This window comes from Somniosus microcephalus, unplaced genomic scaffold, assembly GCF_052327205.1.
Source record: "Somniosus microcephalus isolate GS21.2 unplaced genomic scaffold, FLI_Smic_1.0 unresolved_chr1, whole genome shotgun sequence".
NCBI lineage: Eukaryota > Metazoa > Chordata > Chondrichthyes > Squaliformes > Somniosidae > Somniosus > Somniosus microcephalus.
Genome location: NW_028225179.1, coordinates 52,314,759 through 52,328,046, shown reverse-complemented (window position 1 = coordinate 52,328,046; position 13,288 = coordinate 52,314,759). Strand labels below are relative to the sequence as shown.

Sequence of the window (13,288 nt, the reverse complement as noted above, 5' to 3'; positions counted from 1 at the left end):
CAGCACAAGTGTTCCAGGGATCAGGGTTGGAGCTATCTAGTTTTCTGTAGGATAGTCTGTGCCTGTGACGGTGCTCCCTGTGTCAGGGTAGGAGTACCCTGTGTCTGTGTAGGACAGTCTGTGCCTGTGATGGTGCTCCCTGGTTCTGGGTAGGAGCTCCCTGGGTCTGTGTAGGACAGTCGCTGCCTGTGGTGACGCTCCCTGTGTCAGTATAGGAGCTCCCTGGGTCTGTGTAGTTAAGTCTGTGTCTGTGATGGTGCTCCCTGTGTCAGGGCAGCAGCTGACTGGGTCTGTGTATGAAAGTCTGCGCGTGTGATGGTGCTCCCTGTGTCAGGGTAGGAGCTACCTGGGTCTGTGTAGGAAAGCCTGTACTTGTGGTGGTGCTCCCTGTGTTAGGGTAGGAGCTGACTCGCTCCGTCTATAAAGTCTGTGCCTGTGATGGTGCTCCCTCTTTAACCTTCTAGGTCTGAATATGCTTACGGGTCTGAACCGAAGTTTTCTGGGACTAAATAGGAACTGCTTTGATCTTTATAGACAAAAACATCTGTCTGATGGGGCTGAGATTTCGTCAAAAGGTCACAGCGTCTCCGTCCTCACCTGAACTTTGTAAAGCAGTTTTATTTACGTTTTAATTTACAGATGGGTGAAATGATAATCAGGGGCGGTTGGAGCCTCAGCGCCCCCGGGTGAGACAGGGGTGAATCTGCCCGGGCCTGGTCCTGAATGTGCAGATGTGGCAGAAATCACGATGGGCATGGGAGGAGATGGGTGGGGCTATGAACTGACAGTAAACCCCCTGCCCAAACAAAACTTCCCTCAGTCACAGAAACGAATGGTCACTTCCTGGGCGGTTGTCGCATCACTCACTGCCTCCATGTCTTCTCACTGCCTTTGCTGAGATATTGTGCAAATCTGAGGCCTCGCACCAAACTAATGCAGAAACGCTGCTGCTGCTCTCGGGATGGGCACCTGCTGCCTCTATACATTACCGTCCTAACAATTCATTAACTGTCTGAGTGGAGCAGTGCGGCGCTTCAGAAGACTGGTAGAGAAGGCAATGTCAGAGCTGTCCCAGGCTCAAGTGCTCTGCTTATCGAGAACAGCCAACACATGGCTTACTTATGGAAACGCTCTAAGTGGTGCTTTTTATACCAATGGCTCGTTGGCCTAGGGGTATGATTCTCGCTTCGGGTTGGTTAGTTTAGAATATGCGAGAGGTCCCGGGTTCAAATCCCGGACGAGCCCTCATTTGACTCTCGACTTTTGACCTTGAATTCCCTTTGAAACATTTGGAAAGATAAAAGAGAAGTTTCCAAATCAATCCACGTGAATCTCAAGTGCTTTGGTAAGAGGGTCAGTGCAAATATGCCGGATCAAAGGTAATCTCTGCGGCCTACTATTTGTATAAACGAGTTTTTTCTGGAAGTTGAATGCGATATTCAACCAGTTCTGGATTTTCATCGCATTGAAGTAGATAAATGAACGAAAGATTTGCATTTATTGTGCGCCTTTTACCACAAACGGACGTCGAAAAGCACTTTACAGCCAATGAAGTACTGTTGTACATCACTGTTGTAATGTTGGAAACATGGTTACCAATTTGCGCACAGCAAGCTGCCACAAACAGCAATCAGATAATGACCAGATCATCTGTTAGTTATGTTGATTGAGGAATAAAAATTGGCCAGAATGATTGATGTCCCAGTTTTATTCAGTATACAGGCAGTCATTAAGATAAATAATGATTGGGACTGGAAGGACACAGTTTTCACACCTACCCGCAATGATCACAAGCTCCTTACCTCTGAGGAAGGCCATTCAGCCCATTCTAATACAGCCCTCCAGAGCATCCATAGTCTTCACCTCATTGTTTAATCCAGTTTTTTCCTAAATCATTCCGAGGGTTTAACCACCACCGCCCTGCCATGGTGTCCATTCTAAGTGTTGATCATTCTCCTGATATCAGCCCTGAAGAGCTCACTTTTACTTTTGAGTCTGTTTCTTCTTGTTATTCCTCCCACAATGTAATCTGGTATTCCACACGAGTTACTTTCTTGTAGATCTCTGCATTGCCGCAGCTGCCTCCATACTAGGCTCAAAATTTCGATTTTAACCCCGAGCGGGTAGGGGTAAAATCCTTCCACGTGTGTATGTTTGTTCAACAGTATCCAGGTGTGTCTGGTACTGTTGCTCCCTCCTCTGGCCGCTGTGTAGTATTGCAGCACCTGGCACTGCTGCAGCCTCCTCTGGCCGCTGTGCAGTATTGCACCACCCGGTACTTCTGCTCCCTCCTCTGGCCGCTGTGCAGCATTGGACCACCTGCTCCCTCTGCTGGCTGCTGCGCAGTACTGCTGTGTATGGTTGAACCTGGTCCAACTTCGACCTCCTCTGCTTCTCGCTGTGCCAGAACTGGAAAAGGAGAATGAAGGGTGGAGTTGCTTCGGGGGAAGCGACCTTCCAGAAAAGAAAGAGTGAAAGGACGATTTCTTGATCCAGTCTGCAGACACCTAATGTAGGGTAAACTTAACTGAGAAGGAAGAGAACAGAATTCCCGAACTTAGAGCGGGTGTAGTGCTTTCAACCTTCTACCTGCTCCGACATTACATTAGTTCATGGCTGATCTACACCTCACCTACATTTGTCTGCCGTTGCTCCATATAGCTTGATCCCCTTAACTAACAACAACTTGCCGATCTCAGTCTTGGAAGCAACAATTGACCCCCACAGAATTATTGGGGAGAGAGTTCCAGAGTCCTACAAACCTTTATGTGAAAAGATGCTTTCGGATTTGACTTTTGAATGCAGCGGTTGTAGTTTTAAAATGTTTCCCTCTTGTACTTGATTCCCCAGTCAGAGGAAGGAGTTTAACTCTATCTACACTATTAAACCTTTTAACACTTAAAACACCATGATCAGCTCACCCATCAACCTACTACATTCAAGAGAACAGAAGCCAAATTTATACAATTAATCCTCATAATTTAACCCTGTAAGCCACGGTATTAATCTGGTAAATCTGCATTGCACCACTCCAAGGACAATATATTCTTCCTGCGTGCGGTGACCAGAACAGAAAACAACAGGCTTGACTATTCCAAAGCACGCCTGGCCGGCCTTCTACGTTCTATCCTTCAGAAAACTGAGGTAATCCTGCCTGCCCATGTCCTTACTCGCAACAGGTCCCATCCAGCCATCACTCCTGTGCTTACTGGCCTGGATTGGCAGGGCAGCAATTTCTGTGTGAATAACTGGGGGAATCGGACATTATAGGGACGTGGGAGGCTATCGAAACGCGGAGCAAATGAGGACTTTTTCATTTTGAGTCTCAATTTAGACAAACCAGAATCGCTGAATGGCAGCTTATGATCAATTATGATTATGGAGCCTGACATTGCTCGGAACTCGAATCACAATAATGATGCATTGAAGGCGTGCGTCATTATTATTACATATATGTTGCAGCAAGCGCGAGGCAAGATGATTTGTGCTGCGCAAGAAACTGATGGTTATTCACTACAAATGGGAACATATTGTGCTTGTCCGGAATTTGTACATGTGACCTCACATATCAATCAGTGAAACCCTTTAGCGAGAATCACACCACCAAAACAACGAGCCGTTGGCAACATAGCCGTTCAGCCAGTGTAGAATTTAACTGCCACCAAAACCCCATCAGCCCGCCTTTCAAACAGCGTGTGTCCATTCCATCTCGGTTTCTATTCGGGGAAAATCCTCTCTGACACATCTAGGTGAGTGGAATTAGCCCAGGAAATCACCCTGGCCCTGTATCCCTCACAGTACCGAGCTGTTGCAAGAGGTGAATCTGCCCCAGCCAGAAACAGGTCCAACTCTCGCTTGAAGAAATTCAGTGAATCGGCGTCCACTGACCGAACCAGCAGATTGTTCCAGAGTTAAACATAGAAACATAGAAGATAGGAGCAGAAGTAGGCCATTCGGCCCCTCGAGCCTACTCCGCCATTCAATGCGATCATGGCTGATCATCTAAATTCAGTACCCTGTCCCTGCTTTCTCCCCATACCCCTTGATCCCTTTAGCCTTAAAAAATATATGCTGCTCCTTCTTGAATATATTTAATGAATTGGCCTCTACTGCCTTCTGTGGTAGAGAATTCCACAGGTTCACCACTCTCTGGGTGAAGAAATTCCTCCACATTTCTGTCCTAAATGGCTTACCCCTTATCCTTAGACTCTGACCCCTAGTTCTGGACTCCCCGACCATCAGGAACATCCTTCCTGCATCTAGTCTGTCCAGTCCTTCAGAATTTTATAAGTTTCAATGAGATCCCCTCTCATTCTTCTAAACTCCAGCGAGTATAAGCCCAATCGAACGAATCTCTCCTCATCCATCATTCCTGCCTTCCCAGGTATCAGCCTGGTGAATGTTCGCTGAACTCCTTCCATGGCAAGAACATCCTTCCTCAGATAAGGCGACCAAAACAGCAAACAATACTCAAGATGTGGTCTCACCAAGCCCCTGTACAACTGTAGCAGGACATCCTTCTTCCTGTACTCAAACCCTTTCGCTACGAAGGCCAAAATACCATTTGCCTTCTTAACCGCCTGCTGCACCTGCATGCTTACCTTCAGCGACTGGTGCACAAGGACACCCTGGTCTCGATGCCCTTCCCCTTCTACCAATCTATTATCATTCAGATAATAATCTGCCTTCCTGTTTTTGCCACCAAAGTGGATACCCTCGCATTTATCCACGTTATATTGCATCTGCCATGCTTTTTGCCCAATCACCCAACCTGTCCAAATGATCCTGGAGTATCTCAGCATCCTCCTCACAGCACACAAGCCCACCCAGCTTTGTTTCGTCTGCAAATTTGGAGATATTACATCTAGTTCCCTTGTCTAGATCATTAATATATATTTTGAATAGCTTGGGTCGAAGGACCGATCCCTGCGGTACCCCATTAGTCACGGCCTGCCACTCAGAAAAAGACCCGTTTATTCCAATTCTTTGCTTTCTGTCTGCCAACCAGTTCTCTATCCAAGTCAATACCTTGCCGCCAATCCCTTGTGCCTTAACTTTACACGCCAATCCCTTATGCGGGACCTTATCGACAGCCTTCTGGAAGTCGAAATACACCACATCCACTCGTTCTCCCTTATCTATTTTAGCAGTTACAACCTCAAAAAACTCCAGTGGATTAGTCAAGCACGAATTACGTTTTTTAAATCCACGTTGATTTTGTCGGATCCTGTCACTGCTTTCCAAGTGCTCTGCTATTACATCTTTTATAATGGACTCTAGCATTTTCCCCACTACCAACCTCAGGCTTACCAGTCTGTAATTCCCCGTTTTCTCTCCACCAACTTTTTTGAATAGTGGGGTAACATTAGCTACCTTCCAATCCATGGGAACTGTTCCAGATTCCATCAAATGTTGGAAGATGATCAGCAATGCATCTATTATTTCTAGGGCCACTTCCTTAAGTATCCCAGGATGTAAGTTATCAGGCCCTGGGGATTTATCGGCCTTCAATCCCATCAATTTCCCTAACATAATTTCCCAACATATACTGGGTTCTTTCAGTTCCTCACTTTCATCAGACTCTATGTTCCCCGACATCTCTAGGAGGTTATTTATGTCCTCCTTTGTGAAGACAGGACCAAAATATGTATTTAATTGGTCTGCCATTTCTTTGTTCCCCATTATAAATTCCCCTGATTCTGACTGCAAGGGACCTACACTTGACTTCACCAATCTTTTTCTCTTCAGATATCTATAAGAGCTTTTACAGTCAGTTTTTATGTTCCCTGAAAGCTTACTTTCATATTCTAATTTCCCTTTCTGAATTAATCTCTTTGTCCTTATTTGTTGAATCCTAAACTGCTGCCAATCCTCAGGTTTACTGCTTTTTCTGGCCAATTTATATGTCCTCTCCTTGTATCTTATGCTATCCCTAATTTCCCTTGTTAGCCACGGTTGCATCACCTTTTTTGTTTTATTTTTATGCCAAACTGGGATGAACAGATTCGGTAGTTTATCCATGCGGTCTTTGAATGTGTGCCATTGCCTACCCACCGTCAACCCTTTGTGTGACTTTCCCCAATCAATCCTACCCAACTCGCACCTCGGACCATCATAGACTCCTTTATTTACATTTAGGACCCTAGTCTCTGGGTCGACTACTTCATTCTCCATCTTAATGAAGAATTCGATCATTTTATGATCGCTCCGACCCAAGGGGCCTCGTACAACAAGATTGCTAATTAATCCTTTCTCGTTATATAATACCTAATCTAAGATTGCCTGCTCTCTGGTTGGTTCCTCGACGTATTGGTCCAGGAAACCATCCCGTAAACGCTCCAGGAATTCCTCCTCCACAGTATTGTTACTAATTTGGTTAGCCCAATCTATATGTGGATTAAAGTCACCCATGATGACTACTGTGCCTTTATTGTCCTCTTCTCTAATTTCCCTTTTAATGCCATCCCCAACCTCCACATTACTGCTTGTAGGTCTATATACCACTCCCACTAACGTTTTCTGCCCCTTGGTTTTTCTCAGTTCCATCCACACAGATTCCACATAATCAGAGCCAATATCTTTCCTTACAATTGTGTTAATCCCTTCTTTAACCAGCAAAGCTACCCCACCTCCCTTTCCTTTTTGCCTATCTTTCCTGAATATTGAATATGCCTGCATGTTGAGTTACCAGCCTTGGCCACCCTGGAGCCATGTTTCCGTAATCCCAATCAAATCATATTCGATTACCTCTATTTGCACAGCTAATTCATCCACCTTATTACAAATGCTCCTCGCATTAAGACACAAAGCCTCCAGGCTTGTTTTTTTAACGGTCTTCGGCCTATTAGAATTATTATTTACTGTCAGCAGCAATTTTATGAGAGTTGCAATTCTAAAGTGAAAAGCAAAACACATTCCAGGAGACAGACATAGAAACATAGAAACTTAGGAAATAGGAGCAGGAATAGGCCATTCGGCCCCTCGAGCCTGCTCCGCCATTCAATGATAACATGGCTGATCATCCGAATTCAGTACCCTCTCCCTGCATTCTCCCCATATCCCTTGACCCGTTTAGCCTTAAGAAATATATCTAACTCCTTCTTGAATATATTTAATGAATTGGCCTCAACTGTCTTTTGTGGTACAGAATTCCACAGGTTCACCACTCTCTGGGTGAAGAAGTTCCTCCTCATCTCAGTCCTAAATGGCTTTCCCCTTATGCTTAAATTATGACCCCTGGTTCTGGACTCCCTGCCATCGGGAACAGCATTCCTGCATCTAGTCTGTCTGTTCTGTCAGAATTTTATAAGTTTCAATGAGATCCCCTCTCATTCTTCTAAACTCCAGAGAGTACAAGCCCAATCGACCAAATCTCCCCTCATACATTATTCCTGCCATCCCAGGTGTCAGGTTGGTGAATCTTCGCTGAACTCCTTCCATGGCAAGAACATCCTTCTTCAGATAAGTCGACTAAAACTGCACACAATACTCAAGATGTGGTTTCACCAAGGCCCTGTATAACTGCAGCAAGAAATCCTTGTTCCTGTACTCAAATCCTTTCGCTATGAAGGCCAACGTACCATTTGCCTTCTTAACCGTCTGCTGCAGCTGCATGCTAACCTTCAGCGATTGGTGCACAAGAACACCCAAGTCTCGTTGCACTTCCCCATCACCCAATCTATTGCCATTCAGAGAGTAATCTGCCTTCCTATTTTTGCCACCAAAGTGGATAACTTCACATTTATTCACGTTATATTGCATCTGCCATGCCTTTTACCCAGTCCCCCAACCTGTCCAAATCATCCTGGAGTTTCTCGGCATCCTCCTCACAGCACACATGCCCACTCAGCTTTGTTTCGTCTGTAAATTTGGAGATATCACATCTACTTCCCTTGTCTAGATCATTAACATATATTTTGAATAGCTTGGGTCGAAGGACCGATTCCTGCGGTACCCCACTAGTCACTGCCTGCCACTCGGAAAAAGACCCGTTTATTCCAACTCTTTGCTTTCTGTCTGCCAACCAGTTCTCTATCCAAGTCAATACCTTACCCCCAATCCCATGTGCCTTAACTTTACACGCTAATCTCTTATGCGGGACCTTATCGACAGCCTTCTGGAAGTCCAAATACATCACATCCACTGGATCTACCTTATCTATTTTACCAGTTACATCCTCAAAAAACTCCAGTGGATTAGTCAAGCACGATTTACCTTTTGTAAGTCCATGTTGATTTTGTCCAACCCTGTCACTGCTTTCCAAGTGCTTTGCTATTACATCTTTTATAATGGACTCTAGCATTTTCCCCACTACCAATGTCAGGCTTACCAGTCTGTAATTCCCCGTTTTCTCTCTACCAAATTTTTGAATAGTACGGCAACATTAGCTACCTTCCAATCCATGGGAACTGTTCCAGATTCCATCGAATGTTGGAAGATGATCAGCAATGCATCTATTATTTCTAGGGCCACTTCCTTAAGTATCCTAGGATGTAGGTTATCAGGCCCTGGGGATTTATCGGTCTTCAATCCCATCAATTTCCCTAACACCATTTCCGGCATATACTGATTTCTTTCAGTTCCTCCCTTTCATCAGACTCTATGTTCCCCGACATCTCTAGGAGGTTATTTGTGTCCTCCTTTTTGAAGACAGGACCAAATATGTATTTAATTGGTCTGCCATTTCTTTACTCCCCATTATAAATTCCCCTGATTCTGACTTCAAGGGACCTACGCTTGACTTCACCAATCTTTTTCTCTTCAGAAATCTATAAAAGCTTTTACAGTCAGTTTTTATGTTCCATGAAAGCTTACTCTCATATTCTAATTTCCCTTTCTTAATTAATCCCTTTGTCCTCCTTTGTTGAATCCTAAACTGCTCCCAATCCTCAGGATTACTGCTTTTTCTGGCCAATTTATATGTCCTCTCCTTGGATCTTATGCTATCCCTAATTTCCCTTGTTAGCCACGGTTGTGTCACCTTTTTTGCTTTATTTTTATGCCAAACTGGGATGAACAAATTCTGTAGTTTATCCATGTGGTCTTTGAATGTGTGCCATTGCCTATCCACCGTCAACCCTTTGAGTGCCATTCCCCAATCAATCCTACCCAACTCGCACCTCAGACCATCATAGTTTCCTTTATTTACATTTAGGACACTAGTCTATAGGTCGACTACTTCATTCTCCATCTTAATGAAGAATTCGATCATTTTATGATCGCTCCGACCCAAGGGGCCTCGTACAACAAGATTGCTAATTAATGCTTTCTCGTTACATCTAGTCTGTCTGTCCTGTTAGAATTGTATGAGTTTCAATGAGATCCCCTCTCAATCTTCTAAACTCTAGCGAATATGAGCCTAATCGACCCAATCTCTCTTCATACATCATTACTGCCATTCCAGGTATCAGGCTAGTGAATCTTCGCTGCACTCCCTGCATGGCAAGAACATGCTTCCTCAGATAAGGCGACCAAAACTGCACACAATACTCAAGGTGTGGTCTCACCAAGGCGTGTACAACTGCAGCAAGAGATCCTTGCTCCTGTACTCGAATCCTCTCACTATGAAGGCCAACATACCATTTGCCTTCTTAACCGCCTGCTGCACCTGCATGCTGACCTTCAGCAATTGGTGCACAACGACACACAGTTCTCGCTGGACTTCCCATTTTCCCAGTCTATTGCTGTTCAGATAATGATCTGCCTTCCTGTTTTTGCCACCAAAGTGGATAACCTCGCATTTATCCACATTATACTGCATCTGCCATGCATCAGCCCAATAGCCCAACCTGTCCAAATCATACTGGAGTTTCTCTGCATCCTCCTCATAGCACACACGCCCACCCAGCTTTGTGCCTTCTGCCAACTTGAAGATATTACATCTAGTTTCCTCGTCTAGATCATTAATATATATTGTGAATAACTGGGATCCTAGCACCGATCCCTGCGGTACCCCATTGGTCACTGCCTGCCACTTGGAAAAAGACCCGTTTAGTCCAATTAATTACTCCCCGTCTGCCAACCAGTTTTCTATCCAAGTCAGTACCTTAACCCCAGTCCCATGTGCGTTAACTTTGCATGTTAGTCTCTTTTGCGGGACCATACCGAAAGCCTTCTGAAAGTCCAAATGCACCACATCCACTGGTTGTCGCTTATCTATTCTACCCGTTACATCCTGAAAAAATTCCAGTAGATTAGTCAAGCATGATTTACCTTTTGTAAATCGATTTTGACTTTGTCCGATCTTGTCACTGCTTTCCAAGTGCTCTGCTATTACATTTTTATAATGGAATCTACCATTTTCCCCAGGACATATGTAAGGCTTACCAGTCTATAATTCCCCGTTTTTCTTTACCACCTTTTTTAAATAGTGGGGATACATCAGCTAACCTCCAATCCACGGGAACTGTTCCAGGGTCGATCGAATTTTGGAAGATGACCAGCATTGCATCTATTGTTTCTTGAGCCACTTCCTTAAGTACCCTAGGATGTAGACTATCACACCCTGGGGATTTATCAGCCTTCAATCCCATCAATTTCCCTAACACCATTTCCCTACAAATACTGATATCATTCTGTTCCTCCCTCTCATTAGACCCTTTGTTACCTGACATCTCTGAGAGTTTATTTGTGTCCTCTTTTGTGAAGGCAGAACCAAAGTATGTATTTAATTGGTCTTCCATGTCTTTGTTCCCCATTATAAATTCCCCTGATTCTGATTGCAAGGGACCTACGCTTGAATTTACCAATCGTTTTCTCTTCTCATATCTATAGAAGCTTTTACAGTCAGTTTTTATGTTCCCCGAAATCTTACTCTCATACTCTATTTCCCCTTCTCAATTAATCCCTTTGTCCTCCTTTGCTGAATCCTAAACTACTCCCAATCCTCAGGGTTGCTGCTTTTTCTGGCCAATGTATGTGGTCTCTCCTTGGATCTTATGCTGTCCCTAATTTCCCTTGTTAGCCAATGTTGAGTCACCTTTTTTGTATTATTTTTATGCCAAACAGGGATGAACAAATTCTGCAGTTCATCCATGTGATCTTTAAATGTTTGCCATTGCCTATTCACCGTCAACCCTTTAAGTAACAATCCCCAATCCATCCTCGCCAACTCACGCCTCATACAATCGTAGTTTCCTTTATTTAAATTCATTACACATGTTTCTGAATCAAATACTTCACTCTTCATCTTAATGAAGATATATATCATATTATGATCGCTCCTCCCCAAGGGGCCTCGCACGACAAGATTGCTAATTAATCGTTTCTCATTATATAATACCCAGTCTAGAATGTCCCGATCTCTAGTTGGTTCCTCGACATATTGGTCCAGGAAAACATCCCGCATACACTAGGAATTCCTCTTCCACAGTATTGTTACTAATTTAGTCAGGCCAATCTATATGTAGATTAAAGTCACCCATGATAACTGCTGTGACCTTATTGCACGCATCTCTAATTTCCCGTTTAATGCCATCCCCAACCTCAGCATTACTGTTTCGGGGTCTGGATCTAACTCCCACTAACTTTTTCCGCCCCTTGGTATTTCTCAGCTTTACCCATACAGATTCCACATCATCAGAGCAAATACCCTTCCGGACTATTGTGATAATCTCCTCTTTAACCAGCAATGCTACCCCATCACCTTTTACTTTCTGCCTGTCCTTCCTGAATATTGAATACCCCTGGATGTTGAATTCCCAGCCTTGGTCACCCTGGAGCCTTGTCGCTATACTCCCAATTATATCATACCTGTTTACATCTATTTGCGCAGCTAATTCTTCCACCTTATTAAGAATGTTCCTCGCATTAAGACACAAAGGCTTAAGGCTTTTTTTTTTAACCATCTTAGTCCTTTTAGAATTTTTGTTTACTGCAGCCATGTTTGATTTACACCCTTGACCTCTCTGACTTCCACTTTTGCTTTTCTCCTTCCTGTCTTTTGCTTCTATCCTTGCTTCTGTTTCCTCTGTCTCCCTGCAGAGGTTCCCAACCCCCTGCCATTTTAGCTTAAAACCTCCCCAACTGCATTAGCAAACACTACCCCTAGCACATCGGTCCTGCTCCTGCCCAGGTGCAATTCGTCTAGTTTATACTGGTCCCACCTCCCCCAGAACCGGTTCCAATGTCCCAGGAATCTGAATTGCTCCCCCTTGCACCATTCCTCTAGCCACGTGTTCATCTGAAATATCCTTCTATTTCTACTCTGACTAGCACGTGGCACTGGTACCAATCCAGAGATTACTACCTTTGAGGTCCTAGCTTTTAATTTACCTCCTAACTCCCTATATTAAGCTTTTAGGACCTCGTCCCGTTTTGTACCTATATCGTTGGGACCTATATGCACCACGACAACTGGCTGTTCACCCTTCCCCTCCAAAATGCCCTGCAGCCGCTCCGAGACATCCTTCACTCTTGCACCAGGGAGGAAACATACCATCCTGGAGTCTCGTTTGCGGCCGCAGAAACGCCTATCTACTCCCCTTACAATAGAATCCCCTATCACTATAGCTATCTCGCTCTTTTTCCTCCCGTCCCGTGCAGCAGAACCACTCATGGTGCCAGGAAGTTGGTTGCTGCTGCCTTCCCCCGATAAGCCATCCTCCCCTACAATATCCCAAGCGGTATATCTCTTTGAGAGGGGGATGGCCACAGGGAATCACTGCACTGCCTGACTGCGCCTACTACTCTGCCTGGTGGTCACCCACTCCCTTCCTGCCTTTGCACCCTTTACCTGCGGTGTGACCAACTGATTAAATGTGATATCCATGACGCCCACAGCATCACGAATGCTCCAGTATGTATCCATTCACAGCTCCAGCGCCGCAATGTGGTCTGTCAGTAGCTGCAGCTGGATACACTTCTCGCACATATGGTCATCAGGGACACAGGAAGTGTCGCTGATTTCCCACATAGTGCAGGAGGAGCATGCCACAGGGCCGAGCTGTGCTGCCATGACTTATCTTTTAATTAATTTAAATTAAATCAATACCAACAATTAAACTACAATTAAATGATATACTCAAGGGCCCTTGTTTCCTAGCACTCCCCGCTACACAACAGAGACCACAGCAAATATAATCACAAAAGTAAGACCTTCTAAACTTTATGAACCTTAACTGTCCAGCTATAGAGTAGTATAAGTACTCACCCAATCAGCTGCTTCCTCCTACCCACGTCACGTTCAGAATCATGACATGGCTCTGGAGCGCTGCCGCCGGTCTGTGAGATTGGTAAGCCTCTTTGAAAAAGCCCGGGAAAGTGAGCTTATATACCCACTGAAACTCCG

The 13,288-nt window shown here is 44.6% G+C and overlaps 1 non-coding gene and 1 pseudogene across 1 annotated transcript; one reads left to right on the top strand and one right to left on the bottom strand.

Annotated features, from left to right (window-relative positions):
* Positions 1 to 1,156: 1,156 nt before the first annotated feature.
* trnap-cgg (transfer RNA proline (anticodon CGG)) lies at positions 1,157 to 1,245 on the top strand. The gene is given in 2 exon segments: positions 1,157 to 1,192; positions 1,210 to 1,245. It is a non-coding gene; the product is annotated as a tRNA-Pro (tRNA).
* Positions 1,246 to 12,004: 10,759 nt separating this feature from the next.
* Positions 12,005 to 12,955, bottom strand: LOC147095013 (uncharacterized; annotated as a pseudogene).
* Between the last annotated feature and the right edge of the window lie 333 nt (positions 12,956 to 13,288).